We start from the raw sequence: 26473 nt of genomic DNA on the forward strand, positions 1-26473 counted from the left end.
ACAGTTTTGGATGGTTAATCAATCATTTTTTTACATTTTTTCACGAAAACCGTTTTTTAGCGTTTTAGTTTTTTGGCTAAACGTTTTAGGGTTTTGGTTGAGCGTTTAGTATTTTTTCCCTTGTTTTTGCCTTTGAGCGTCTCGCGTACTTATCGTACGTTAAGACATTATTGTACATAATCTCGAACATATTCATAATATTATGGTTTTCACTGAGTTTAAAAGTTAACATTTTTAATTCAAAAGAAGCAAGACAATAATGTTAATTTGGAAGCAATTTAAAAGAAAAAAAAGATTCTTCCCAGCAAATACATGGAAATTTGTTGTACCTTTTTTCTCCTTTCAATCGGCTTGAATACATACACTCACCCACAACGACTATATATTGATCATTTTTGCTAAGAAAGCCGAAACACACGTACGACTAATTTAGATCGCACCGAAGAAATGGTGACACCCGGGTTTAGATTCTACCCAACCGAGGAAGAGTTGATATCGTTCTATCTAAAGCAAAAGATAAAACCAGGCACAAGCAGATTGCAGCAAAGTATCGACACAGTCATACTCAAGCTTAATGTTTACGATTTCTATCCGTGGGATCTTCCTCGTTAGTACTTCATTTAAAACTTTAATTAGCACGTCTTTTTATTCACTTTCGTGTACAAATAACCATTCGCGTGCGTACATCCGTGAAGAGGTATGTACCCGCCTCAACACCAAGCAAGGCGGGTCAACCCACAAGATAAAGACATTATGAAGGCACAAAGCCACCAAGCAAGGCGGGTCAACCCACAAGATAAAGACATTATGAAGGCACAAAGCCAAAACCCAGGCGCATGGCGCATACAAAGCATGCTCAGGCATCATATGCTCGCGCATCACATATGCGCGCGGCGCATATCACATGCTCTTGCACGTCACATATGCGCGTGGCGCACCAGCGCGCGGCGCATATCACACGCTCGTGCATATCACACCTGCGCATGAAATATCTGCGCGTGAGAATAAAAAGAAGACTTCGCGCATCCTGAGGATGGGCGCATATCACACGTACACATAATCAACCTCGTCCTTATCCAAATCAGGATCAGGGCAACCTTGATTGTGCACGTCAGACAATCTTCCAGAAGGCATCTTTTTAAGGAGTAAGAATATGCTGATGTTGACAGCTGCCAAATGAAAGGTCGACAACTCAGCATGACACATGTGCTACCACATGATTACAACCAACGAGAAAGCGCCAGGTGTAACACCCCGACCAAAGGCGGATTATACATCGGGGCGCCACATATTGTTTCATTACTCGTGACACTATTGGTGTCAATATTTATTAATACACATTTTATCGCGCACGCGCAGCGGGGAAAATAAAGAACATAAATCAAACATAAATCAATATATTATAAATTATAACATTCAAACATCATTAACTTGTCCTGATACATTTTAATTCTAGGTCCAAAAGTAAAAACGTCCTACGTGTCCACAAGCTCCAAAACAGCTACTGCAAACCTGAACATGTGTTAAAATAAACGTCAAACACTTGCGTGTTGGTGAGAGATCAAGTTTAATACAATACATAGATAACAATAAAATCTGCGCGCAACATGTGTATGTCTGGTTTTCAACAAGGGTGTAATCTGATCGGGACCAACTCTAAGAGACAAGACTGCCAGTGCTCACAATTGAGCTCACAAACAAGACTAACAGTGCATGTGTAAACAAAAGAGAAAATCATAAACGAATGTTCTCCCGTGTTCATCTAATGGTACCATGAAAACTGCGGAATAGACCGTCCATACGGTTAATGATCCACACATACAAATAAACAGCCAAGTCTACGTCCTCAACACATGGGATACTGCGCGACTAAAGTTCATAAACAAGTTTGAGACTCTAAGTTGTATGAACACATGAACATCCCAAAACATTAAAAGCAAAAAGGGATTAGATACGAGATAACTCACTTGATAAACGATGCGGTGAAAGATATGCAAGAATCAACTCTTAAACAAGCAAAGTTAACCTATAATTAAGATTATTGTTTTAACGATCTGTTTTAAGTCTTGATAATAAGTTAGCATAATTAATAAGTAAATTATTATATAATATATATATATTACCGGAAAAGCAGGGCAGAACAGGGAGGAAGACGGAGGCAGAGAGGAAGACGGCAGAGAGAGCAAGGAGCAAGAGAACAGGAGAGATTAAGTGTTTGTGTGTGATGTGTTATGAAAATATTATTATTATTTATAGGAAAACCCTAGGAGACACAAACCCTAGAAAAAGGGGAAAAGATCTCAAAAAGTAAAAGAAAAGATATCAACGGTAAAAAGTTCTGAAAAGTAAAGATATCAAAAGATATGGCAGCTGCAGGGGGCAAGATAAAGCTGACAGGGAACAGTAAAAAGCATGGGCGGATCAGATAAAGGTACTGGTCAAGCATGAAAAAGCAGATCTCAAAAGATAATGTCAGTCACTTTTTCTACCAACCAATGGGGTTGGTACGCATGCTGCGCCGAAAGTAACTATTCAGACATTAGATAGGTTAGGTCAACGGCTCAAAAGATAAGACAACACAAAAGCAAACGGCTAGATTTAAACAGAAGATACAAGGGTTAAGCGCGGGAAGGCTGAGTGCGCGAGCGCGAAGGCTGGCACAACAATCCTTAGCGCACTGCGGGAAGAATCACATCCTTAGCGTGCTGCGTGAACTAGAATTCTAAGCGCATTGCGGGAAGAACATGCATTCTTAGCGCGCTGCGAGAAGAGTTCTCTTCACGCATCGCAGGAACAAGATGTCTTCACGCAGGCTTCCATGTAAGGAGTCTGGCGCGTGGAGCTGCAGGCATCCTTAGGCGGGAAGAACCAAAGGACAAGCAAAGAGTTGAGGGAAACAAGGCTTAAGGGCGGGACGGCGACAAGAGGGAAAAGAAGGCGGAATGAGAGAAGGAGAGGGACGGGACGGCGGAAAGAAAGAGAGAGAAAGAGGCGGGAAGGAAAATATATATTATTATTAAAAATAAAATATAAGTATAAATAAATATTAAATCATAAAAGAAAGAGATCGGGTCAGAGAAACGGGTACCTGGGTCGGGTCGGATCAGGGCAGATGTCACAGTCTCCCCTACTTTAAGAAATTTCGTCCCGAAATTTATCTCGAAGTAGGTTGCGCAGAGAACAGGTGCGGGTACTTGATCTTCATTTGATCTTCCCTTTCCCATGTAAACTCGGCTCCGCGCTTGGACTCCCAACGAACTTTCACGATAGGGATACGACTGCGCTTGGTTTGCTTAACCTCGCGATCCATAATCTCAACAGGCTTCTCAACGAAATGCATAGATTCATCAACTTGAACTTCATCGAGTGAAATGTGAAGGTTCTCGTCAGCTAAACACTTCTTGAGATTGGATACATGGAACGTTGGATGCACATTACTGAGCGCGGGCGGCAGGTCAAGTCTGTAGGCAACTTTTCCCACACGCGCGAGAATCTTGAATGGACCAACATAACGAGGAGCAAGCTTACCCTTCTTCCCAAAGCGGACAACACCTTTCCAGGGCGACACTTTGAGGAGAACAAGATCACCAACTTGAAATTCGAGAGGCTTTCGCCTACGATCTGCGTAACTCTTCTGTCGGCTTCTGGCAGTCAGCAGATGATCACGGATCTTGGCGATTTTATCGGTTGTCTCTTGAACAAGTTCGGGTCCTGTGATTTGAGCTTCACCCACTTCGCTCCAACAAATCGGGGAGCGGCACTTACGACCGTAAAGTGCTTCAAATGGGGCCATACCGATACTGGAATGATAGCTGTTATTATAAGAGAACTCAATCAAAGGCAGGTGCGAATCCCAATTACCTCCAAAATCAAGAACACAAGATCGGAGCATATCCTCAAGAGTTTGAATAGTTCGCTCAGACTGACCGTCAGTCTGAGGATGATATGCCGTACTCATGTCCAAGCGAGTTCCTAGCGCAGATTGGAGAGATTTCCAAAAGCGAGATATAAAACGGCCATCGCGATCGGATATGATGCTCAAAGGAGTACCATGGCGGCAGACAATTTCCTTGACATAAAGCTGCGCGAGTTGCTCAACACGGTAGTTTTCACGAATGGGCAGGAAGTGAGCAGACTTAGTCAATCGATTCACTATTACCCAAATGCTATCATGCTTGCTTGCTGTCAAAGGTAACTTGGTAATAAAGTCCATCGCTACACATTCCCATTTCCACGTAGGAATTTCTGGTTGTTCGAGCAAACCAGATGGGCGTTGGTGTTCAGCTTTCACTTTAGAACAAGTCAGGCATTTAGCTACGAACACAGCAATATCCTTTTTCATACCGGGCCACCAATAAGTTATGCGCAAATCCTTGTACATCTTATCAGCGCCAGGATGAATAGAATACCGAGATTTGTGCGCTTCACTCAGGATATCAGCGCGAAGATTCTCATCAAAGGGGATCCAGATGCGATTAAGATAGCAGAGAATTCCACTCAGATTAGGGACAAAGTGCGCTTCCGCGCCACACGCTAACTCGGCGCGAAGGTTACCGTTACTGATGGATGCGCGCTGCGCGTCACGAATACGCGATTCAAGGTTGCTTTGAATCGGCGCGAAGTGAAGCTGGGTGCGCGGCAAGATACAGTTAAGTTGGCAGGGTTTTCGGCTGAGCGCATCGGCTACCATATTAGCCTTACCAGGATGATACCGGATCTCACAATCGTAATCGCTGATGAGTTCGTTCCATCGGCGTTGCCTCATGTTAAGTTCCTTCTGATCAAAGATGTGCTGAAGGCTTTTATGGTCAGTGTAGAGGATACACTTAGTACCATAAAGGTAGTGTCTCCAGATCTTCAAGGCAAAAACAACTGCACCAAGTTCGAGGTCGTGAGTTGTATAATTCTTTTCATGAATTTTGAGTTGCCTTGATGCGTAAGCGATAACCTTGCCTCGTTGCATAAGAACACAACCGAGACCTTGGTTGGAGGCATCGCAATACACGACAAAATCATCATTACCCTCAGGTAGCGCAAGAACAGGAGCTTTACACAACAAACGCTTGAGCGTCAGAAAGGCTTCTTCTTGCTTCGAGCCCCAAATATACGGTTTACCTTTGTGCGTCAGAGCTGTTAAAGGCAAAGCGATCTTCGAGAAGTTCGAAATAAAGCGCCGGTAATAACCAGCTAAGCCTAGAAAGGAACGGATCTCAGAAGGAGAGGATGGCGTAATCCAGTTCTTGATTGCTTCAATCTTGGATGGGTCGACATGAATACCCATCTTGTTTACAACATGACCAAGAAACTGTACTTCATCAGACCAGAATTCACACTTGGAAAGCTTAGCATAGAGCTGCTCGGTTCGAAGCTTCTGCAACACCAACCGAAGATGTTGCTCATGCTCGGCCTTGGTCTTAGAATACACCAGAACATCATCGATAAACACGATCACGAATTTATCCAAGAAAGGCCTACACACCCGATTCATTAGATCCATGAAAACGGCGGGTGCGTTGGTTAGACCGAAGGACATGACCAAGAATTCAAAATGGCCATAACGAGTTCGAAAAGCAGTCTTCGGAACATCTTCATCGCGGATGCGCAACTGGTGATAGCCAGAGCGGAGATCAATCTTCGAGAAACAAGAGGCACCTTGGAGTTGATCAAAGAGGTCGTCAATACGCGGTAAGGGATACCGGTTTTTAATGGTGAGTTTGTTCAACTCGCGGTAATCAATACACATGCAAAACGATCCATCTTTCTTTTTAACGAACAACACCGGAGCACCCCAGGGCGAAGAGCTAGGGCGAATGAATCCTTTAGCAGTCAACTCTTGAAGTTGGCTGGCCAATTCTTGCATCTCAGCGGGTGCAAGACGATAAGGAGATTTAGCTACGGGGGAAGCACCAGGGACAAGATCAATACGGAACTCGACTTCACGAGCGGGAGGGATACCAGGAAGATCATCAGGAAAAACTTCAGGAAAATCACGCACAACAGGGATATCGCGAAGCTTCTCCTCTTCAGCAGGTTTAACCACATGGGCTAGAAATGCAATACACTTCTTCCGCATGAGTCTTTGGGCTTCGGCGCAAGACATAAGTTTAAGACCACTGGAGGGTTTTTCGCCGTAAATGTAAAGATCACCATTTTCTCGAGGTAGGCGAATCAATTTCTTGGCGCAAATAACTTCGGCGCGATTATGCGAGAGCCAGTCCATACCAATGATAACATCAAAGCTTCCAAGAGGCATAGGGATGAGGTCGATCAGAAAATCGTTTTCGTTAAGATTAAGCGTACAATCTTTAATCACTGAGTTAATTAAAATAATTTCACCATTAGCCAATTCAACTGAAAAATCTTCTTTTAAATCGTTGCGCGGTCGCGCAAGCTTCTGCTCGAAGGCGCGAGAGATAAAACTTCGATCGGCGCCAGTATCAAAAAGTACAGAAGCATAAAATCCGTTAAGCAAAAATGTACCATTAACTACGTCATTATTCGCTTGCGCTTGGTGCGCGGTTATGTTAAAAGCTCGTCCACGCGTCACTTGGTTCGAAATCTGGTTCACCGGATTCACTTGTGTGATTTGCACTTGCAGTCTCGGGCACGCGTTCCGGAAATGACTGGGATCACCGCAGTTAAAGCACGATCTGGGTCGTGGGTTTTGGTAGGTTGGTTGTGGATTCTGCGGGTAGACTGGTGGTGTTGGCGCAATTGGATTGGCGAGAAGGACTCTACAGTTCTCAGCAGTGTGACCAGTACGGCCACATCGGTTACAAAGTCGACACGGGGTTTGGGTTGGGTGGTGAAATCTACAGGTTGGGCAAAAGGGATGGTTTCCTGTGTAAGGTTTCTTAGTTGGCGGGGCAGGGAGTGCTGGATTGGTTAAGGCATAGTTATGGACTGCAGGAGGTGCTGGGTAGGTTGACAGTGGGTTAGGCGCGTAAACTGGGGGTTGGTAAACGGGTTGCTGGACAATGGGCGGGTTGGTAAGCGCATAGGCCTTGCGCCTGCGCTTGAGGTTGTTACGGTTTGAGGGTTCTGGTTTGGTTTCTGCGGGTTCAGGGACAGTTTTGGTGGTTTTGGTCTTCTCAGTTCCCCGCAGGAACAGAGTTCCTGCTCTGACATGGTTGTCGCTGAGCACAGCGGCCAACTCAATGGCGTCAGAGAGGGTAACTGGGTTTCTGGCCCATACAGAATCTTGAATTTCCATGGGGAGACCCCCAAGGAATTTCTCGATTGCTCGGCGTGAAGGGGTAACAAGGTGAGGGACCAGTAAGCTTAGCTCGTGGAAGCGCGTCGCGTACTCGCGCGCTTCACCGCTGTACTGCTTCAAGTTCCAAAATTCTTCCTCCAGGCGCTTAACTTCGTTGGGAGGGCAGAATTCTCGCGTAAGAATTTCCTTGAATTCCTCCCATGTCATGCTAGAAGCAGCCTCTGCGCCACGCGCATGGGCTACTCCATTCCACCATGTAAGCGCTCTGGATTCCAGGACACTGGAAGCATATAGGGTTCGTCTGTCTGAGGGGCATTGGGTGTGAAGGAAAGTGTTTTCTATCTTCTCGAGCCACTGGAGCATCACGGTGGCTCCTTCGAGACCTGTGAACTTTGGAGGGTTACCCGCATTAAATGTCTTAATGTTATAACTCGAGGTGTTGGTATTGTTTTGGCTCAAAGCTTGGGCTATTGCGGCGGCCATTTCCTGGGAACGTTGCTGTCTACGCATGCGCGAGGCTTCTCTTCTCTGAAATCGGCGAGATAGCGGAGGCATTCTATAAAAGTTTTAATTTTAGTTAATATCTTGGTTTTATCGCAAAGTATAACTTTATAAAGCTTGGTTTCACGGAGTTAGATGCTATCAAAAGTTAAAGTAAAATAAATGACCCAAAATGCAGACTTAATAAAGGTAACAAATTCGAATCAGAAATCGACAATTCATGCATCACCATGACTTTCCGAATTCCCAATTTAAAATATACGAGTAAACGAGTATTGGAGATTGACGATTCATGTATCACCATGACTTTCCAATCTTCAATATAAAATATACAAGAAAATGAGTATTGGAGGTTGACAATTCATGTATCACCATGACTTTTCAAGTCTCCAACCTCAGAACATAATCGTAAATGGAAATTGAAAATCAACTATTCATGTATCACCATGACTTTTCGGATTTTCAAATCCCACAAACGAATATGTAAGTAAAATCAATAAAAATCGAAATTCAACCAAAATCGAAATATCGCGAAATAGAACATAAAATCATATACTGCGCAAGTGCGAGCATATTCATAAATAACGAGTAATTAACAATAAGCGCGCAAACATGAGATTTCTCTCATGCGCGAGAAGGGACTCTTAGGTATTCTAGGCCGTTACGTCTAACCACCTATCCTAAAGTCAACGAGCTCTGATACCAATCTGTAACACCCCGACCAAAGGCGGATTATACATCGGGGCGCCACATATTGTTTCATTACTCGTGACACTATTGGTGTCAATATTTATTAATACACATTTTATCGCGCACGCGCAGCGGGGAAAATAAAGAACATAAATCAAACATAAATCAATATATTATAAATTATAACATTCAAACATCATTAACTTGTCCTGATACATTTTAATTCTAGGTCCAAAAGTAAAAACGTCCTACGTGTCCACAAGCTCCAAAACAGCTACTGCAAACCTGAACATGTGTTAAAATAAACGTCAAACACTTGCGTGTTGGTGAGAGATCAAGTTTAATACAATACATAGATAACAATAAAATCTGCGCGCAACATGTGTATGTCTGGTTTTCAACAAGGGTGTAATCTGATCGGGACCAACTCTAAGAGACAAGACTGCCAGTGCTCACAATTGAGCTCACAAACAAGACTAACTGTGCATGTGTAAACAAAAGAGAAAATCATAAACGAATGTTCTCCCGTGTTCATCTAATGGTACCATGAAAACTGCGGAATAGACCGTCCATACGGTTAATGATCCACACATACAAATAAACAGCCAAGTCTACGTCCTCAACACATGGGATACTGCGCGACTAAAGTTCATAAACAAGTTTGAGACTCTAAGTTGTATGAACACATGAACATCCCAAAACATTAAAAGCAAAAAGGGATTAGATACGAGATAACTCACTTGATAAACGATGCGGTGAAAGATATGCAAGAATCAACTCTTAAACAAGCAAAGTTAACCTATAATTAAGATTATTGTTTTAACGATCTGTTTTAAGTCTTGATAATAAGTTAGCATAATTAATAAGTAAATTATTATATAATATATATATATTACCGGAAAAGCAGGGCAGAACAGGGAGGAAGACGGAGGCAGAGAGGAAGACGGCAGAGAGAGCAAGGAGCAAGAGAACAGGAGAGATTAAGTGTTTGTGTGCGATGTGTTATGAAAATATTATTATTATTTATAGGAAAACCCTAGGAGACACAAACCCTAGAAAAAGGGGAAAAGATCTCAAAAAGTAAAAGAAAAGATATCAACGGTAAAAAGTTCTGAAAAGTAAAGATATCAAAAGATATGGCAGCTGCAGGGGGCAAGATAAAGCTGACAGGGAACAGTAAAAAGCATGGGCGGATCAGATAAAGGTACTGGTCAAGCATGAAAAAGCAGATCTCAAAAGATAATGTCAGTCACTTTTTCTACCAACCAATGGGGTTGGTACGCATGCTGCGCCGAAAGTAACTATTCAGACATTAGATAGGTTAGGTCAACGGCTCAAAAGATAAGACAACACAAAAGCAAACGGCTAGATTTAAACAGAAGATACAAGGGTTAAGCGCGGGAAGGCTGAGTGCGCGAGCGCGAAGGCTGGCACAACAATCCTTAGCGCACTGCGGGAAGAATCACATCCTTAGCGTGCTGCGTGAACTAGAATTCTAAGCGCATTGCGGGAAGAACATGCATTCTTAGCGCGCTGCGAGAAGAGTTCTCTTCACGCATCGCAGGAACAAGATGTCTTCACGCAGGCTTCCATGTAAGGAGTCTGGCGCGTGGAGCTGCAGACATCCTTAGGCGGGAAGAACCAAAGGACAAGCAAAGAGTTGAGGGAAACAAGGCTTAAGGGCGGGACGGCGACAAGAGGGAAAAGAAGGCGGAATGAGAGAAGGAGAGGGACGGGACGGCGGAAAGAAAGAGAGAGAAAGAGGCGGGAAGGAAAATATATATTATTATTAAAAATAAAATATAAGTATAAATAAATATTAAATCATAAAAGAAAGAGATCGGGTCAGAGAAACGGGTACCTGGGTCGGGTCGGATCAGGGCAGATGTCACACCAGGTGTCCCAGAGGACACGTGGCGCAGTGCGATTGGAGGAGGCCAACGAGGCTGAGCCCAACCAGTGGAAACCCTAGCACTATAAATACAGCATCAACTCCACTTTGATGACACATTCATTCACACTCAATCATTGACAGTTACAAGCAGTGATATCACATTCAATCATATTGAATTATATTCACTCAGAGTCAGTTACAGAAAACACACAGTCACACAATCAAGAGTATTCAGCGATTCAGCAATACTCTTGAGATTCACTGACTCACACATTATTATCTTCTCCACAAAGATACTGATTCTCACGCCGGAGGGTTACCCCAAAGAGGACCCCTCTGTCCCTTTCTGAGGGGTAAGTAACGGCGTTGTTCATTTTGTAGGTGGAAGAACACGGACTCAGAGGAACCATCGGTGAAACAGTTTAATCATACCCGAGGAAAGTAGATCTGCTACCAGTGAGTAGATCCACGTTTCTTCATTGGCGCCATCCACTGTTACAAACGGCAATTAGATCTCATCCAGATCTACAAAAAAAAAAATCAATCACCATGGTTTCTGGAGTTCGTAACGTTGATCAAGCTCTGGAGGATATTGAACGTGAGGGTGTTAACGACGGACAGCAGGTTCTGAGGGTTCCGCGTGATTCTACGCGTACCACCAGCAACCGTCCCTTCGTCACAACCCCTCACGGCCAGACTGAAACTCCTCCAGACGATCACACGTTACAAAATATGGCCGGCGCGAAGCTGAAAGGACCAATGGGTCCAGAAGATGAAGCAAATGATCCGAATGAATGGCTCATAAACGAGCAGCGGCGTCTGATTGAAAAGTACAACGAAATGGTCAAGCAGAAGAAGCTAGCCGACCAAACACAAAGGCAGGCTTTTGATAAGCAGACTACAAAGAGGCCGCGCGCGCCGGAAGAGGGACATTCTGTTCACACTGCACACACTGAGTTCAGTGATGAAGAAGTGCATAGCATGAGGAAGACACGGGATACTCATGCAGGAGGCTCACAGCTCCGCGCGCCTGTGAACATGGCGCCTGGAGCCAGAGCAGATCTGGATCTGCACATGCCCTACAGCCCACCGATCAGAGGGCAAGTGGACGTAACCACGCCCTACAGACCAGCCATCCTGGTAAAACACTCAAAGTTTACTGCGCGCATCGCGCAGGCTCCCATCCAGCACAAGACAAAGATGCCAAGTGGTCTGGGCAAATATGATGGCACAACAGATCCAGATGACTTTTTGCAAGGTTTCTATAACACGGGAAACCTAGAGAGCTGGACGATGCCAACATGGTGTCATATGTTTGCTCGCTGCCTCACGGGCGCCGCGCGGGTATGGTTCGAAAGCTTGCCGACAGGGCAAATTGATGGGTTCGAGGAACTATTAGAAAAGTTCCAAGCCCACTTCGTACAGCAGCGCAGGCACACGCGCGATCCTGATGACATCATGCACTGCATACGCAGGAATGATGAAACGATTGAAGATTACATCACTCGTTTCAATCAGGAATCCCTGGCAATCGGGGGTATAACTGAGCAGCTCCTGCGCGTGGCCTTTATACAAGGCGCGCGCAGTGACCAACTCCGCCGGGCTCTCGTAAGCAAAGATGGTATGCCCACCACGTGGGCCAAGTTAATGGAGGCATCGCGAGTTTTCGCGAGAAATGAGAAACAGATTGCCCAAGATAGGGCAAGAGAAAGAGCGCATCAGGCAGAATCACCGCGCAGTAAAGAGAAGAGGGCCAAACAGAACTCTGTATGGTCCAGGTTGCAGCCAACAAGTTTTCCTTTTGCGGAAAAACAAGCGCAACCAACCTCACCACAGCCCCAGAAAGAAGTTCGTAATCGCGGGGAGGGTGACAAGAGGGAGGGCGGCAGAGATCCTAGCAGACCTCTGCCAAGAATTTGGACGCCCCTCACTAAAACACCTTCACAGGTGTTAAGTACTGAGAATGTCCAATTCAAGCCCCCCAAGCAACTACACTACAAGGGACCGCAAAACACTGGCAAATATTGTGAATTTCACAGGTCCCCGGGCCACAACACCGACGCATGCCATCATTTAAAGGATGCGATCGAGAAGGATGTAAAGTCAGGCAGGCTGGCTCACTTGGTAAAAAACCAAAGAATAGAAGATGAGCAACCGGAAGGAGCCTCTGCCAACAAGAAATATAAAAGAATCTGTGTGGCTGAGGGGGGACGACAAGGGCAGACGTCAAAAAAAGAAGCGCGCAAATCCACGGAGATTGGCGCGAGGAGCAAGTCATCTTCCCAAGAATCAGGGGAGGCCCTTCAATAAGCAGTCCTCTAGTCATCACCACACACATTGCTCATTACGAAGTGTCAAAGGTCCTGGTGGACACTGGAAGCGAATCTGACATTATGTATGAGCAGTGTTTCAGAAAGTTAGACCCGGCAGACCAAGCGCGGCTCGAAATTGTGAACGCACCAATCTGTGGTGTCTCAAATGAAATCATACATCCCCTAGGCCAGATTCAGTTTGAACTAACTATGGGGGATGATGAGCACAAGCGAGCCGAAGTTGTTAACTTCTTGGTCTTGCCCACCACGTCATGCCACAATATGATCCTGGGTAGGGGAACGATTGCCCAATTTAATGCTGTACCGTCGCCAGCTCACGGCGCATTGGGGATCCCTACACCAACAGGCGTAACATTTGTTTACCGCGATCATTTGTGCGCAGTGACAAGCACGCCGCGGGAAGGGAGAATGAAACTTCCAATGGCTGACAATGCGCCAGAGAAGTGGATTTTAAACCCAAAATTCCCAGAGCAAACGGTCACAATTGGCGCTACCATTTCAGACGAAACGAGATTGAGAATGAAAAAGTTGCTCACAAAATACACGTCGGTTTTCGCGTGGCAACACTCCGATATGACGGGGGTCCCGCGAGACTTGGCGCAACATTCTCTTAACACGTTCAAGTCGGTGGAGCCAATTGCTCAAAAAAAGAGAATCATGGGGGATGAAAAGGCGAAGGCCATGAATGAGCAAGTGGAGGACCTGTTGCGCGCAAACATCATCCGCCCGATCCGATACCAGACATGGGTAGCCAATCCTGTGATGGTAAAGAAAAGCAACGGGTCATGGAGAATGTGTATTGACTTCAAGGACCTCAACAAAGCATGTCCGAAAGATTGTTACCCCCTCCCAAACATCGACGCAAAGGTGGACTCCGTGGTGCCATTCAAGCTAAAATGTTTCCTGGATGCCTACAAAGGCTATCACCAGATTCAAATGGCACCACAGGATGAAGACAAGACTGCCTTCAGAACCGACAAGGGTGTTTTTTGTTACACAAAAATGCCCTTTGGTTTAAAGAATGCGGGCGCAACCTACCAGAGACTTATGGATTCGGTTTTCAGTGAACAAATCGGAAGAAATCTAGAAGTCTACGTTGATGATTTGGTGATCAAGAGCAGGGAGGAGAGACAAATGCTCAAAGACATCGAGGAAACTCTTCAGCGCCTAACGGAAGTTAACATGAAGCTCAACCCGAGCAAATGTACTTTCGGCGCAGAAGAGGGGAAATTTCTTGGTGTAATGGTCACTAAGGATGGTTTCAAGGTGAACCCTGAAAAGGTGGAAGCCATCATTGACATGCATTCACCATCCACCATGAAAGAGGTTCAGAAACTGAATGGTAGATTGGTGTCAATCAACAGGTTCCTAGCGAACCACGCCAGCAAATCTACTCCATTCGTTAACACCTTGAGGAACTGTTTGAAGAAGAGCCAATTCAAGTGGACGCCTGAGGCTGAGCAAGCTTTCACTGAGATAAAAGAATGTCTCATAAAGTTGCCAGCGCTCACAGCTCCACTTCCTGGCGAAACCCTTACATTGTACCTGTCAGCTGGAGACCGCGCGATCGGCACAGTATTATTGGTGGATCGCAAGGGGATACAAACGCCAATATACTATGTGAGTCGGGTGCTCACAGACCCTGAGACGCGCTATTCCATCATGGAAAAGTTAGTTTTGTCACTAACACACGCGTCGCGCAAGCTCCATAGATACTTCAATGGTCATCTTATTGAAGTTCTGACTGGTTACAACATCCAGCAAGTCTTGCGACGCCCCGCGCTCTCCGGAAGGCTGACAAAGTGGGCGCTGGAATTAGGTGAACACACGATCACTTATAAGCCCCGTCCAGCGATAAAGGGTCAAGTTTTGGCGGATTTCATCACGGAAATCCCATACGGAAAGATTGAAGAAGCTCAGCGCGAGGTAGATCCTCCGCGAGCAAATGATGAAGAAGATGTTTGGAGGCTATTCACTGATGGAGCCTCCAACAGCGAAGGGTCCGGCGCAGGCCTCAAACTGGTGGACCCTGATAATCATGAATATACTTATGCTATCAGGTTGGACTTCAAGAGTACCAACAATGAGGCTGAGTATGAAGCCCTGCTGGCTGGTCTGCGCATCGCGCGCAAGTTTGGGGTTAAGAGACTAGAGGCGCATGTTGATTCTTACTTGGTAGCTGCTCAGGTCAACGGCCTATATGACGCCAAGGAGAACACAATGTCTCTGTATCTAGAGCAGGCAAAAAAGCTCGTTGAGCAGTTTGACTTCTTCAGAATCATACACATCTCGCGCAGCGAAAACAAGTCCGCTGACGCGTTGAGTAAAATGGCATCAACTAATTTTGATCACTTTGGCAAAGATGTCAGGGTGGAGGTAATGAGCAGCCCGTCAGTGCAAACGCAATCGGTCCTTGTAATTCATACAACCCCTTCATCCTGGATAACTCCAATAACGGAATTCCTGAAGAAGGGGAAGTTACCGGACGATCGCGCACAGGCGAGAAAGATAAGACACAAGGCACAGAACTATGAATTACTTGATGGTACATTATATCGGCGCTCTTATCTTGGACCGCTCATGAAGTGCCTGGATGCTGAAGAAGCAACCTATGTGATTAGGGAGATTCATGAAGGAATCTGTGGAATTCACGCTGGTCCGCGCATGGTGGTTGCCAAGGCGATGAGCTCAGGCTACTATTGGCCAGGCATGTACTTGGATGCGCTAAAAGAAATCCAAAAATGCAAGGCATGTCAGAGCTACGCGCCAAACACCATGCGTCCAAAGAACAACTTGATTCCAGTCACCTCCGCATGGCCTTTCCACAAATGGGCCATTGATATTGTGGGGCCCCTGCCGCAAGCGCAAGGGCGAGTGAAATTTTTGGTAGTGGCGATAGACTATTTCACAAAATGGGTTGAGGCCAAGCCACTAGCAAAAATCACAGCTGAGGCGATGAAGCAATTTATCTGGAGCCACATCATTTGCCGTTTTGGCCTTCCCATGGAAATTGTGAGCGACAATGGCAAACAATTCACTGACAGGAAGATATCAAGCTGGCTCAAAGAATTGCACATCAACCAAATCTTCACGTCCGTCTACCACCCTCAGGGGAATGGTCAAGTGGAGCGCGCGAATCAAAGTTTGCTAAATGGGCTGAAGAAAAGGTTGGAGGGAGAATCCCATTCTTGGGTCGAAGAGTTACCTAATGTCCTGTGGGCGCACAGGACACTAAGCAAAACTAGCAATGGCGAATCCCCGTTCAGCCTAACCTATGGGACAGAGGCTATGATCCCAGCAGAAATTGGATGCCCATCCCATAGGGTACTCATGATGAGCAAAACTGATAACGAGCGCGAAAGAAGATTGGACCTTAACTTGCTTGAAGGGCGCAGAGAAGCGGCTATCATTAATGAAGCCAGATACAAGAAAAAGCTGGAAAAATATTATAATCAGCGCGTTAAAGAGTGCCACTTCAAGAAAAATGATTTTGTCCTTCGAAACAATGAAGCTAGTCGCGCAATACCCCCAGGAAAAATGTCCCCCAATTGGGAGGGACCTTATCAAATTTCAGAAGATTTGGGGAAAGGCGCGTACACTTTAAAAGATTTGAATGGAAAAAAGATACCGCGCGCGTGGAACGCGGCACAACTTAGAAAATGCTTCATGTAAAAAGTTCAAATTTGTAATCAAGGCTTTTAAGCCATCATGAATGATGATTCGCGCTATCTTTCAATATTTGTCGCGCTATCTTTCAATATTTGTTCTATTACCTTTGCATACATGTTTCACACTTCCTTTATTAAATTGGAACAATATGACAACACTATATTGACTTCAAAACAAAATAAAGCGAAGTAAAACATACATGCGCGAGCCTTAGCTCAAACACGTTAACGAGTCTTAACTCTAAAACGCCAGGGCCTTAGCCCAAACTTACGAGCCTTAGCTCAAACACGTTAATGAGTCTTAACTCTAAAAACGTCAGGGCCTTAGCCCAAAACAAAGCGCCTTAGCTCAAAACACTCACAAACATCCATCTTACATCCCGCGCAGCCTGATCATAAAAGTCCTTAAACACAACTAAGGCAAAGTACATGCCATATCATGTTAAGGTCTCAGGTCGAGGCCGCGCGAGGAATCATAGTGGATATCTGAGTAACACAAGCTGACATGTAATGGCTAAACTCATACTTCCATACCGCGCGACAACGACGCGCGAAAAAGAAATAACGAAAAGTTAGCGCGCATGTCAGCATGAGCAAGATACTGCGAAAACCACAAACAAAATAGAACAGAGGTTAAGTGAATAATTTCCTTACAACCTTGTTCTTATTTTAACGTGCAAGCATATCTTATATCTATACAACCAAACATGAAGAGATGAATGGAAATGCGCAAGATATGAAAAGGAGAGAACAAGTTTCATTCCATTGGATCGAAATTTACAAGTATGATGAGTTACAAATTACAAGTATAAAAAATAAATATACAAAATTTGATGAAGGGCTTCTCAAGTCTCCACGTCGACGTCAGCCGCTTCATCACCCTCATCATCTCCCGCAGCATCTGGCGCGGTCTGCTCCTCATCCCCGAACTGACCATAGTCAAGTTCTTCCTCCTCATTGGAGTCTTCGATCACAACGGTGTCAGGAGCAGATTCTTTCGCCGCGCCAGAGCCGCTGGCAGGGGAAACATCCCCCGCGCCACCATCATCGCCACCAGCCCTCTCGCAATCATCAAGCAACTTCTTTAGCGCGCCGAGGTCGGGCTGGTCAGCAAGCGCAGCTATCTGTAAATCATTAGAAAAGTAATGAGTACAAAACACTTAGAAAAGTTAGTCAAGTAAAACTCATTAAGATCAAGGTACCTGCATAAGGATGGGGATGGGAGTATTCATATACTTTTCCCCCACCGCGGCCATGTCCGCGCAGGCCGCATCGCTCTTGTAAGGGTACTCGGATGGGTTCTTCCTCAACATGCCATACTCATACCCATCCGTAAACCCTTCAACTCGGCCCACCAAACGCGCGGCGGCATTGCAGTCCATCACAAGGGCTTGAAACTCGGCGGAATATTTCATCGCCAAAGCGCAGCGAGCCATGCCCTGTGACACCAGCCATTGGCGATCCTGCGCGAGGCCAGCAACAGACGTCTCGAGGGCAGGAACCTGAGAGTTTAATAACTCAACAGTTTCCTTAGTCTTTTTTAGTTCCTCCTTATCAGACGCTGCTGCCGCCAAAATTTTTTCTTTCTCCGCCTGCGCAGCACCAAGTGCTTCCTGGCTAGACGCCGCCGTCGCCAAGGCCTCATCTCTATCGGCCTGCGCGGCCGCCAAATCCCTTTTCAGGCGCGCAACCTCGCTCTCCAGTGATGATTTCTCAGTGATACTCTGGACGATAGCTTGGTCACGCGCCTCGGCCTGCTGTTCCAAGACACGCACTCTGCGCGCGTACTTGGCAACTTCGGCCTCCGCCAACTGCTGCTTCTCCCGCGCAGCTTGGAGCTCATGCCCGCGCTTGATGTATGCGGTGTTGGCACTTGCTCGGTTTTCACTGAGCTCCGCCTGGAGTTTCTCAGCTCGCGCGCGAGCATCAGACAGGTTCCAGGCGGCCACCTTAGCCTCTCGCTGGGCTTCCACAAGAGCGTCGCGTACTTTAATATAATCACGACGAAGCTCTTGGGAAGCAGCAAAGAAAGCCGACCCAGCGAAAACATGGTCGTTCAGCAAGTCCGCGCGGGTGCGCTCCTCCTGATACCTCCTTTCAGTAGGAGGCACGGCATGAGCCCAGAAGTCCTCGCATACGCCCATGGATTGAAAGGAACTCTCTTCATTAATATTCCATCTCGGGCGGTAAACGTGGTCACCTTCCTGCAAAACACAAGAAAATTTCTAAGTCATAAAGCATACTTATATGGAGGTACGCGCAGCGCACCAACAAATCAATACATACCTGCGGGGATGAAGCAGGAAAGGCAGCGCCAGCCCCACCAGAAGTCTGCGCTGCGAACACCTGCGGCATCACAGGGCTGGCGCGGTCTCCCAAGGAGTCTTCAACTTGAACCCCCTCGTCCTCCTCATCTTCTTCAACAGGCCTCTTCTCCTGCGACCTGGAAGGATCCAAACCAGCCTCGCGGGGAGGGCTGCGTGCAGGAGGAGGCGAGGGAGGTCTCGACGCCGCAAGTTCGGCGCGCAATACGGTTTCCTGCTCCTTGGTAATCCCAATAAGGGGAGACTCAGCACTAGCAGGAGCAGGACCAGAACCAGCGGCGCCGGCAGCGGCGCCAGGAGTATCACCAGCAACTGTTGCGCCAGCTACAACTCCTATGAACAAATAAACAAGGAAAAAGTGTTTATGACTGACTCCAAAGGGAAAAAATTCAGAAGACATATGTGCAAAACTTACCTTGGCGCAATTCTGTTCGCGCATCGAACATCGCCATAAAATCCATTCTACCCTTTTCAGAGGGTAGAACAGGGGACTTTGATGGAGCCCCCGGCGCAGCCGTGGCACCTTGTGGCGCCTGCGGCTGATCTGTTACCGTCGCTGCCTCTGCAAACATTTAGAGGAGCAAAGGTTTAATAACAATTCAGCCAGATGAAGATAAATAAGTATACCTGTTGCAGGCGCGGCACTGCTTCTCTCTTCAGCCGCGCGAAAGGAGGAGGCGACGCCACCATACCTCAAGTGGACAGGAGGTCTGCCCACTCTCACAGGCAGAGAAGCTAAAGAAACCTTTGTGGTAAACACCTGGGTTTCCTTAGGTCCCTTCGTTTGAGCAAGGGGATGAGCGACAGGGGTGTCATCTTTCTTCTGTTTCTTACTGGCCCCTGCGCCAGACTTCCCCTTAGCTTTGCGCTTTAGTAGGGGCGCCTCCTCTTCCTCCTCCTCCTCTTCCGCGAGCTCTAGCTCGTAGTTTTCAAGCGCATCTACAAAAACAAGCGACATAACTGTTAATAAACTTGGGTATTCTAAAGGAATGAGCAGGAGTGCGAAGGCTTACCAGGCGCGTCACCGTCAAAGTCAAAATCCAGATCCACTGGGATGAACATGTCATCGAAGCGATCCGGGAAACCAACCTCCCCAGCGCCAAGTTCGACGGAGCCGCCCTCCACATGTTCATCATAAGCGGCAAGGATGTAATCCTTGGTGACTGCGCAAAGACAAGTTAAATGATATCAGCAAAAGAACGATGTTCGCAAAAAAAAAAAAAAAAAAAAAAAACTTACACAACCCGTCGACTTGGATAACGGGTTCAAGCGCGCTGTCGGCCCAGAGCCTGCTCATGCCGACCCCAACCAGCGCCTCCTCGCAAATTTTCTTCGCGGGGGATGGTTCGGCGGTCAGTTTCTTAACCCATGCGCCAGTTGGGTTCTTGAGGACACCCTCATCCGCAGGCGCAGAAGTGATAGAGCGCATGGTCATACGGATGGGGATCACACCGGCCTTAATGTAAAAAAACCTCTCAGACCAGTCATGAAGGCTCTTGAATGAAACAGTGGAGCACTTCACCTTCTGACTGCGAGGAATAAAAGAGATCCAATTGTCTTGGATCTTGGCCTTATAAAAATATTGAAAGCGCCGAGGAGTGGGTTCCTCGTGCTGGGATTTGCACATGAACTCAAAGTGAGTCACGCGCACGAGTCCAAACGGATGGACTTGGGATATGTGAATCCCATAGAACTTCAGCAGTGCACCCATAAACCTTGTCATCGGGAGACGAAGGTTGCAGTGGGTGAAAAAGTGGCTATATAGGGATATATAGCCGGCAGGTGGGTCCGCCGCCGTTTGCCCGGACCTAGGCAACATGCAGCCAAACAGGGTGGGAAAGCCCTGAGAGGTGATGAGGTTGTCGAGATCTGCCTGCTTCAATTTGCAGGGGATTTCATTCCACCTTTTGGTGGCCTTGGTCCTCCCTACTTCCTCCGATGTGGTCTCAACAACCTTCTTCCCCTTCCCCTTTTGCTTCAATGTCGACATCACCACAGATTTCACACGGCGTCTTCGAGAGGCAACGGAGGTGATTGAAGGGCTAGACGAGTATGAACTATCAGACATACAACTGTAATAGCCGATAATCGAGGATTCGAATCGATGTAAACACTCAAACCAGAATGTGAAAGCAGAAACTTGAATTTTAGCAACAATGAAGATGAAGATAAAAATTTCCTAAGGGCCTGCATTTATAGGCCCAGGAGAGAGAAATGTGGCAGCTGATCGGATTTCACGCGCCCCCACTCGCAGGGGCAACCCAACGAAGGCGCGACACGTGTCCCTAACAGCTGTGTGAGGGGACAAAAAGATGTAACCGACCTGCCACGGAACAGAGACGCGCCCCCACTCGCAGGTACTAACCAATGCGAGTGCGACACGTGTTCAAGACAGCTGTGTGAGGGGACGTGAAAGGCAACTGTAGCACCTCGAGCACACGAAACGTCTGACACGTTTACGGCGCACGTCATCACCAACCAACCACGTGTTTGGACCTTTCGTTTTCAACCAAATGGATAGAACTTCGCGCGACGATGGAAACAACCAAGAAAACGACAAAACCCCCTATAAAAGGACAATTCAGTGAGTCTAATATCTATCTTACCACGCTCGCGCAAGATAAGACACACATTAGACTGGGGGGCTTGAAGAGGTATGTACCCGCCTCAACACCAAGCAAGGCGGGTCAACCCACAAGATAAAGACATTATGAAGGCACAAAGCCACCAAGCAAGGCGGGTCAACCCACAAGATAAAGACATTATGAAGGCACAAAGCCAAAACCCAGGCGCATGGCGCATACAAAGCATGCTCAGGCATCATATGCTCGCGCATCACATATGCGCGCGGCGCATATCACATGCTCTTGCACGTCACATATGCGCGTGGCGCACCAGCGCGCGGCGCATATCACACGCTCGTGCATATCACACCTGCGCATGAAATATCTGCGAGTGAGAATAAAAAGAAGACTTCGCGCATCCTCAGGATGGGCGCATATCACACGTACACATAATCAACCTCGTCCTTATCCAAATCAGGATCAGGGCAACCTTGATTGTGCACGTCAGACAATCTTCCAGAAGGCATCTTTTTAAGGAGTAAGAATATGCTGATGTTGACAGCTGCCAAATGAAAGGTCGACAACTCAGCATGACACATGTGCTACCACATGATTACAACCAACGAGAAAGCGCCAGGTGTCCCAGAGGACACGTGGCGCAGTGCGATTGGAGGAGGCCAACGAGGCTGAGCCCAACCAGTGGAAACCCTAGCACTATAAATACAGCATCAACTCCACTTTGATGACACATTCATTCACACTCAATCATTGACAGTTACAAGCAGTGATATCACATTCAATCATATTGAATTATATTCACTCAGAGTCAGTTACAGAAAACACACAGTCACACAATCAAGAGTATTCAGCGATTCAGCAATACTCTTGAGATTCACTGACTCACACATTATTATCTTCTCCACAAAGATACTGATTCTCACGCCGGAGGGTTACCCCAAAGAGGACCCCTCTGTCCCTTTCTGAGGGGTAAGTAACGGCGTTGTTCATTTTGTAGGTGGAAGAACACGGACTCAGAGGAACCATCGGTGAAACAGTTTAATCATACCCGAGGAAAGTAGATCTGCTACCAGTGAGTAGATCCACGTTTCTTCAATCCGTAATCTTATAAGTTGGTGTCCAAGCCATAAAGTTATTAGTGGTGTGATTCTAAAATCTGAAATATTTTCATAAACTATAATACTATCTTTTGCTTAGATACACGTGAGAATACGATAACACATAGTTTTTATATCAGATTTTTAAAAGGCACAAAATCGTATAATTCAAGCAGAAAATTCGAGAGCACTTATTAGTTTGCTTAGAATTCTAACACAACTTTTATATCAGATTTTTAGAAGGCATTAATAACATAATTCAAACAGAAAATTCGAGAGACTGATTTGTTGAGAATAAACCTTAACATAAGGAAATTCCACCTTTGTGTGTTACTATATATATTTATGAACAATTTTCATCTCACGTATAATGTTTATGAACCTATTATACGCCGGAGGGTGTTCTCAAGGAGACCCTGAACAATGGTTCTTTTTCATTTTGAGACAGGAAAACGAAGCGCGAGGAGGAAGACCATCTCGCCTCACGAGTTTGGGCTACTGGAAAGCCACTGGCTCGCCGAGCGTTGTTTACTCTTTTAGTAATTCGAGCCATCGGGATTAAAAGAACCATGGTTTTCTACAATGGTAGAGCTCCTACTGGAACAAAGACCAAATGGAAGATGAATGAATACAATGCTTTTCAAGATCAATCCTCAAATAGTATCAGGAAACCCACGGGATTATATATATTTTCATTCTTGTTTGTTGTTTATTTAATTGATTTAAAAATAGTGTAATTCAAATTGAGTTTGTCCACGACTTCTATTTTGAAACAGAGAACAAAATTATGTATTTAGAAGTTTTAAGATAATAAATATTATAATCTACAAGAGAAAAACTAAATTGTGTGCTCAATGAAATTAGAAAAAGAAAATAAAATTTTAAAACATCCATTTGTGTTTTAATAAATAACGATAGGTTTGTAAAGATCCGAACATTCAGTGAACAATTTATGAGTCGTAGATGGAAAGTCCGCTTATAGGACAAGAACATCTTTTGACATTCATGTTTGCCCGTTTATTAAAAAAGAAGGATGAAATCATGAAATACTTACGTCACATCATGAAGTAACATAAGAGTAATTGGATCACACATTGTTTGATAGTGTGTTTGATACGTGCCCATGGTCGTCTCGTGGGTAAGCTAAATGAGGCAATGACTTTAGGCTTTAAGATTTATAGGGCCTCCATCTTAAATAAGAGTTACATATTATGAGATTTTGAAAGTAGAGTTCTTTTAGAATTAGTAACTCAATGATAAGCCACAAGCTAACGATAATTGCTTCATATTTATTATCATGGTATATCATTCATATTCTATAAGGCATGTATGCTCTCTAGCGCTATACGCATAAAAAAAATAATATAAAAAGGCCTCAATATTTTAGTTAGTTTTAGGCCTCCGAGGATGTTGAGATGACCCTGTATGCGCCATAACAACATTGACATGCATGGAGTGGGATCTTTTATTTTTTATTTGTTTTTACTTAATTAATAGTGGGTTGGTTAATTAGTATGGTCATGACAATTGTTCTCTTCTTTTGTTTTTAAGCCTTTATAATAAGGTAATGTAGTTTTTTAAATTAGATATGAATGAAAATATAAATTAAGTCTACGGTTCTCTCTATTTGCTAATTTAGTTATAGATTTTTTTTCTAATCGCCTTTTGGATTTCTTTTAGTTTCTTTTGACTGGCGTTTAAACGTTGGAACCACATCTGTGTTTCATTTTGAAAAAGGCTATAGTGGTTGCTTAGAGACTAGTTGACCGACTCGTTTTCACAATAGGTTTTAAACTCGATTAGGATACCTTAGTACATCTAATAATAACATATTATTATTGTCGAATATATGTGAATTCATCCTGTGCAAGTCATCTGAAGATCTACTTCCGTTCGCGGCCTAAGTGTTATAATAGTGTTTTTAAGCCTTTGAATGTAGTATGCCTCTTAATTAACATCCTTTGATCTCCATGTATGTAATCGAATAAAATCGAGCCTTTACCTTTAGTTTCCATCATGGATATTTTATCTCATGACGTGTCACGTTTTCATCTACATCACGAAACTTCAGTTTTATTCTCGTCAGATTATTGTTTGCTCCATTGTTAAAATACCACACATCGAATTCAATCTTACCTTCTCCATCCGAAACTCCGCATGCTTACTTGCATTTAATGGCGAAGTTTGGACTTTTGTATTGGGGATCATGAAGGGGTGGGGGTGGTGGAAGTCAAGGACCTTGTTTAAAGGGCAGGACCATCTCCGGTAATTGTAAAAAGATTTTGAGCCGAAGAAGAAATTTTTTTTGGGGTCTTAATCAAAAAGGTTTTTGGTTAGGTCTAAACAATTAAATTTTTAAATGGATTTACTTGATTATGATTTGAGTTATGCAAATAATTTATGTATAAAAATATAAAGAGTCGAGAAATTGAGTTTAAAAATCAAAAATACATATATTTTTTTTATAAAAATATATATAATAATTTTTTTAAAATGTCAAGCTTAGCAGGGTGTCGGGTTGGGGGTCCATCGATCACTATGCCCTCCTTGAGGGCCAGCCCTATTAGGGGGGGGGGGGGGGGGGGGGATTGTGCTCTGCCTGCATCTTTGAAAGTCCATATTGACTATTGAGTAATTGGACTTGGGTAGTCAAATACGGTCCCAAGCTATGGATTGGGTTTAGGGTTTAAATCAGCAAGTTGAAGAACATGTCACGAGTTTGAAAATATGGATCAACAGATGTTACGGATCATTAGAATCAAACTAAAGTAGGGTTTTTTTTTTATCACGTGTTTAATAGTAATTAGTGGAGTCCTGGTAATGGACTTAATTAGTTGGAAGTTATTGTTTGTGGAATTAATCATGTTTAATTACTAGAGGAATCTCTATCATGCAAAGATTCTTGTAATCAGGATAAATGTTGTACCATTTTCTTACTTTTTATATTATGTAGTTATGCTCATATATATGTTGTTAAATCCCGGGTTAGAAAAACTCATTTAAGTTGAGAAAACTTTAATAATTCATTCTTAATCACATGTTTTTAATTGAAGTTTGAAACTTTTGATCCACAATTAAATTTAATAAAAATTTTAAAATTAAAATTACATTTTCTTTCCTGAAAAATATGTTTAAAAGTTAAAAAAAAAAAATCGAACATTTTTATTTATTTTCCAATGTTTTGTATTAAATGTAGCAACATATATTACGTATGTAAAAAAAACGATGTTATATAGAATTTTTACGGGTTTTCTCAACTCAAATAAGTTTTTATTCTATACATGTTGTATATATTCTCATTCATGCAACTTTTAACTTTATTTTGTTATATGACAAAAAATTAACAAAATGCAGTTGATGAAAGAATTAAGTTTGTGTCGAATTTACCTAAAATCAAACAGTTCGAGGGCATTTGATAGAAGGCCGTAGGGAATGATGATAAACCAGCAACTACTAGGTCCACAACCTCTTCAAAATAATGAGCATCATGCAAGCACATCAACTACCCGCCCATCGATGTTAAAGAGGATGACGAGCTTACCCGATCATAGCATGATCATTCTTTAAATGATCAAACTGTTAATACTTATTCTGACTCTATGATGGAAGGTGATGACTAAACGTTAAAGCATAGTTTGAATAAGATAATGATTTATAGTTTTGATCATGTATGTAGTTATGTAGATGAATATATATATATATATATATATACACACACACTAGTCTTAGAACTTGTATGACGCACAAGATGCTTAAAAGAGATACACTATGTGTTATAACAACTAAATGGTTTTATAAGGTCAAATTATATTTTATAATTGAATATTCATATGAATTCATGGTGTATACTTATGCAATTTCTTTATCATCACGAAAAAGATATGTTTAGTGATTTTATAAATTGTAGTATATTTTTAATGAAATAATGAATTATAAAAAAAATAATAAAATGTTTCATTATGAATGTCATAAAAAAACATATAAAATTAGCATAAATAAAATACGATTTTGATCGCAGTTTCAAAAGGAACTGATGAAAAATTCCATGGATCTACGTATGTTGAATAAATATGTGAGATAAAATTGTTATTTATTGTCACACCCCTATTTTAGGCCTAGGAGTGTGAACCATAGTCGGTACCACATTTGTAAATAAATCAGAGTTGCG

The 26473-nt window shown here is 44.1% G+C and overlaps 1 pseudogene; it reads left to right on the forward strand.

Annotated features, from left to right (window-relative positions):
• The first annotated feature begins 447 nt into the window (after nt 1-447).
• LOC143606154 (NAC domain-containing protein 90-like) lies at nt 448-25734 on the forward strand (annotated as a pseudogene).
• The last annotated feature ends 739 nt before the right edge of the window (nt 25735-26473 follow it).

This window comes from Bidens hawaiensis, unplaced genomic scaffold (assembly GCF_021521415.1).
Source record: "Bidens hawaiensis isolate Kalapana, Puna unplaced genomic scaffold, B.hawaiensis_p1.1 tig00073214_1, whole genome shotgun sequence".
Lineage (NCBI taxonomy): Eukaryota > Viridiplantae > Streptophyta > Magnoliopsida > Asterales > Asteraceae > Bidens > Bidens hawaiensis.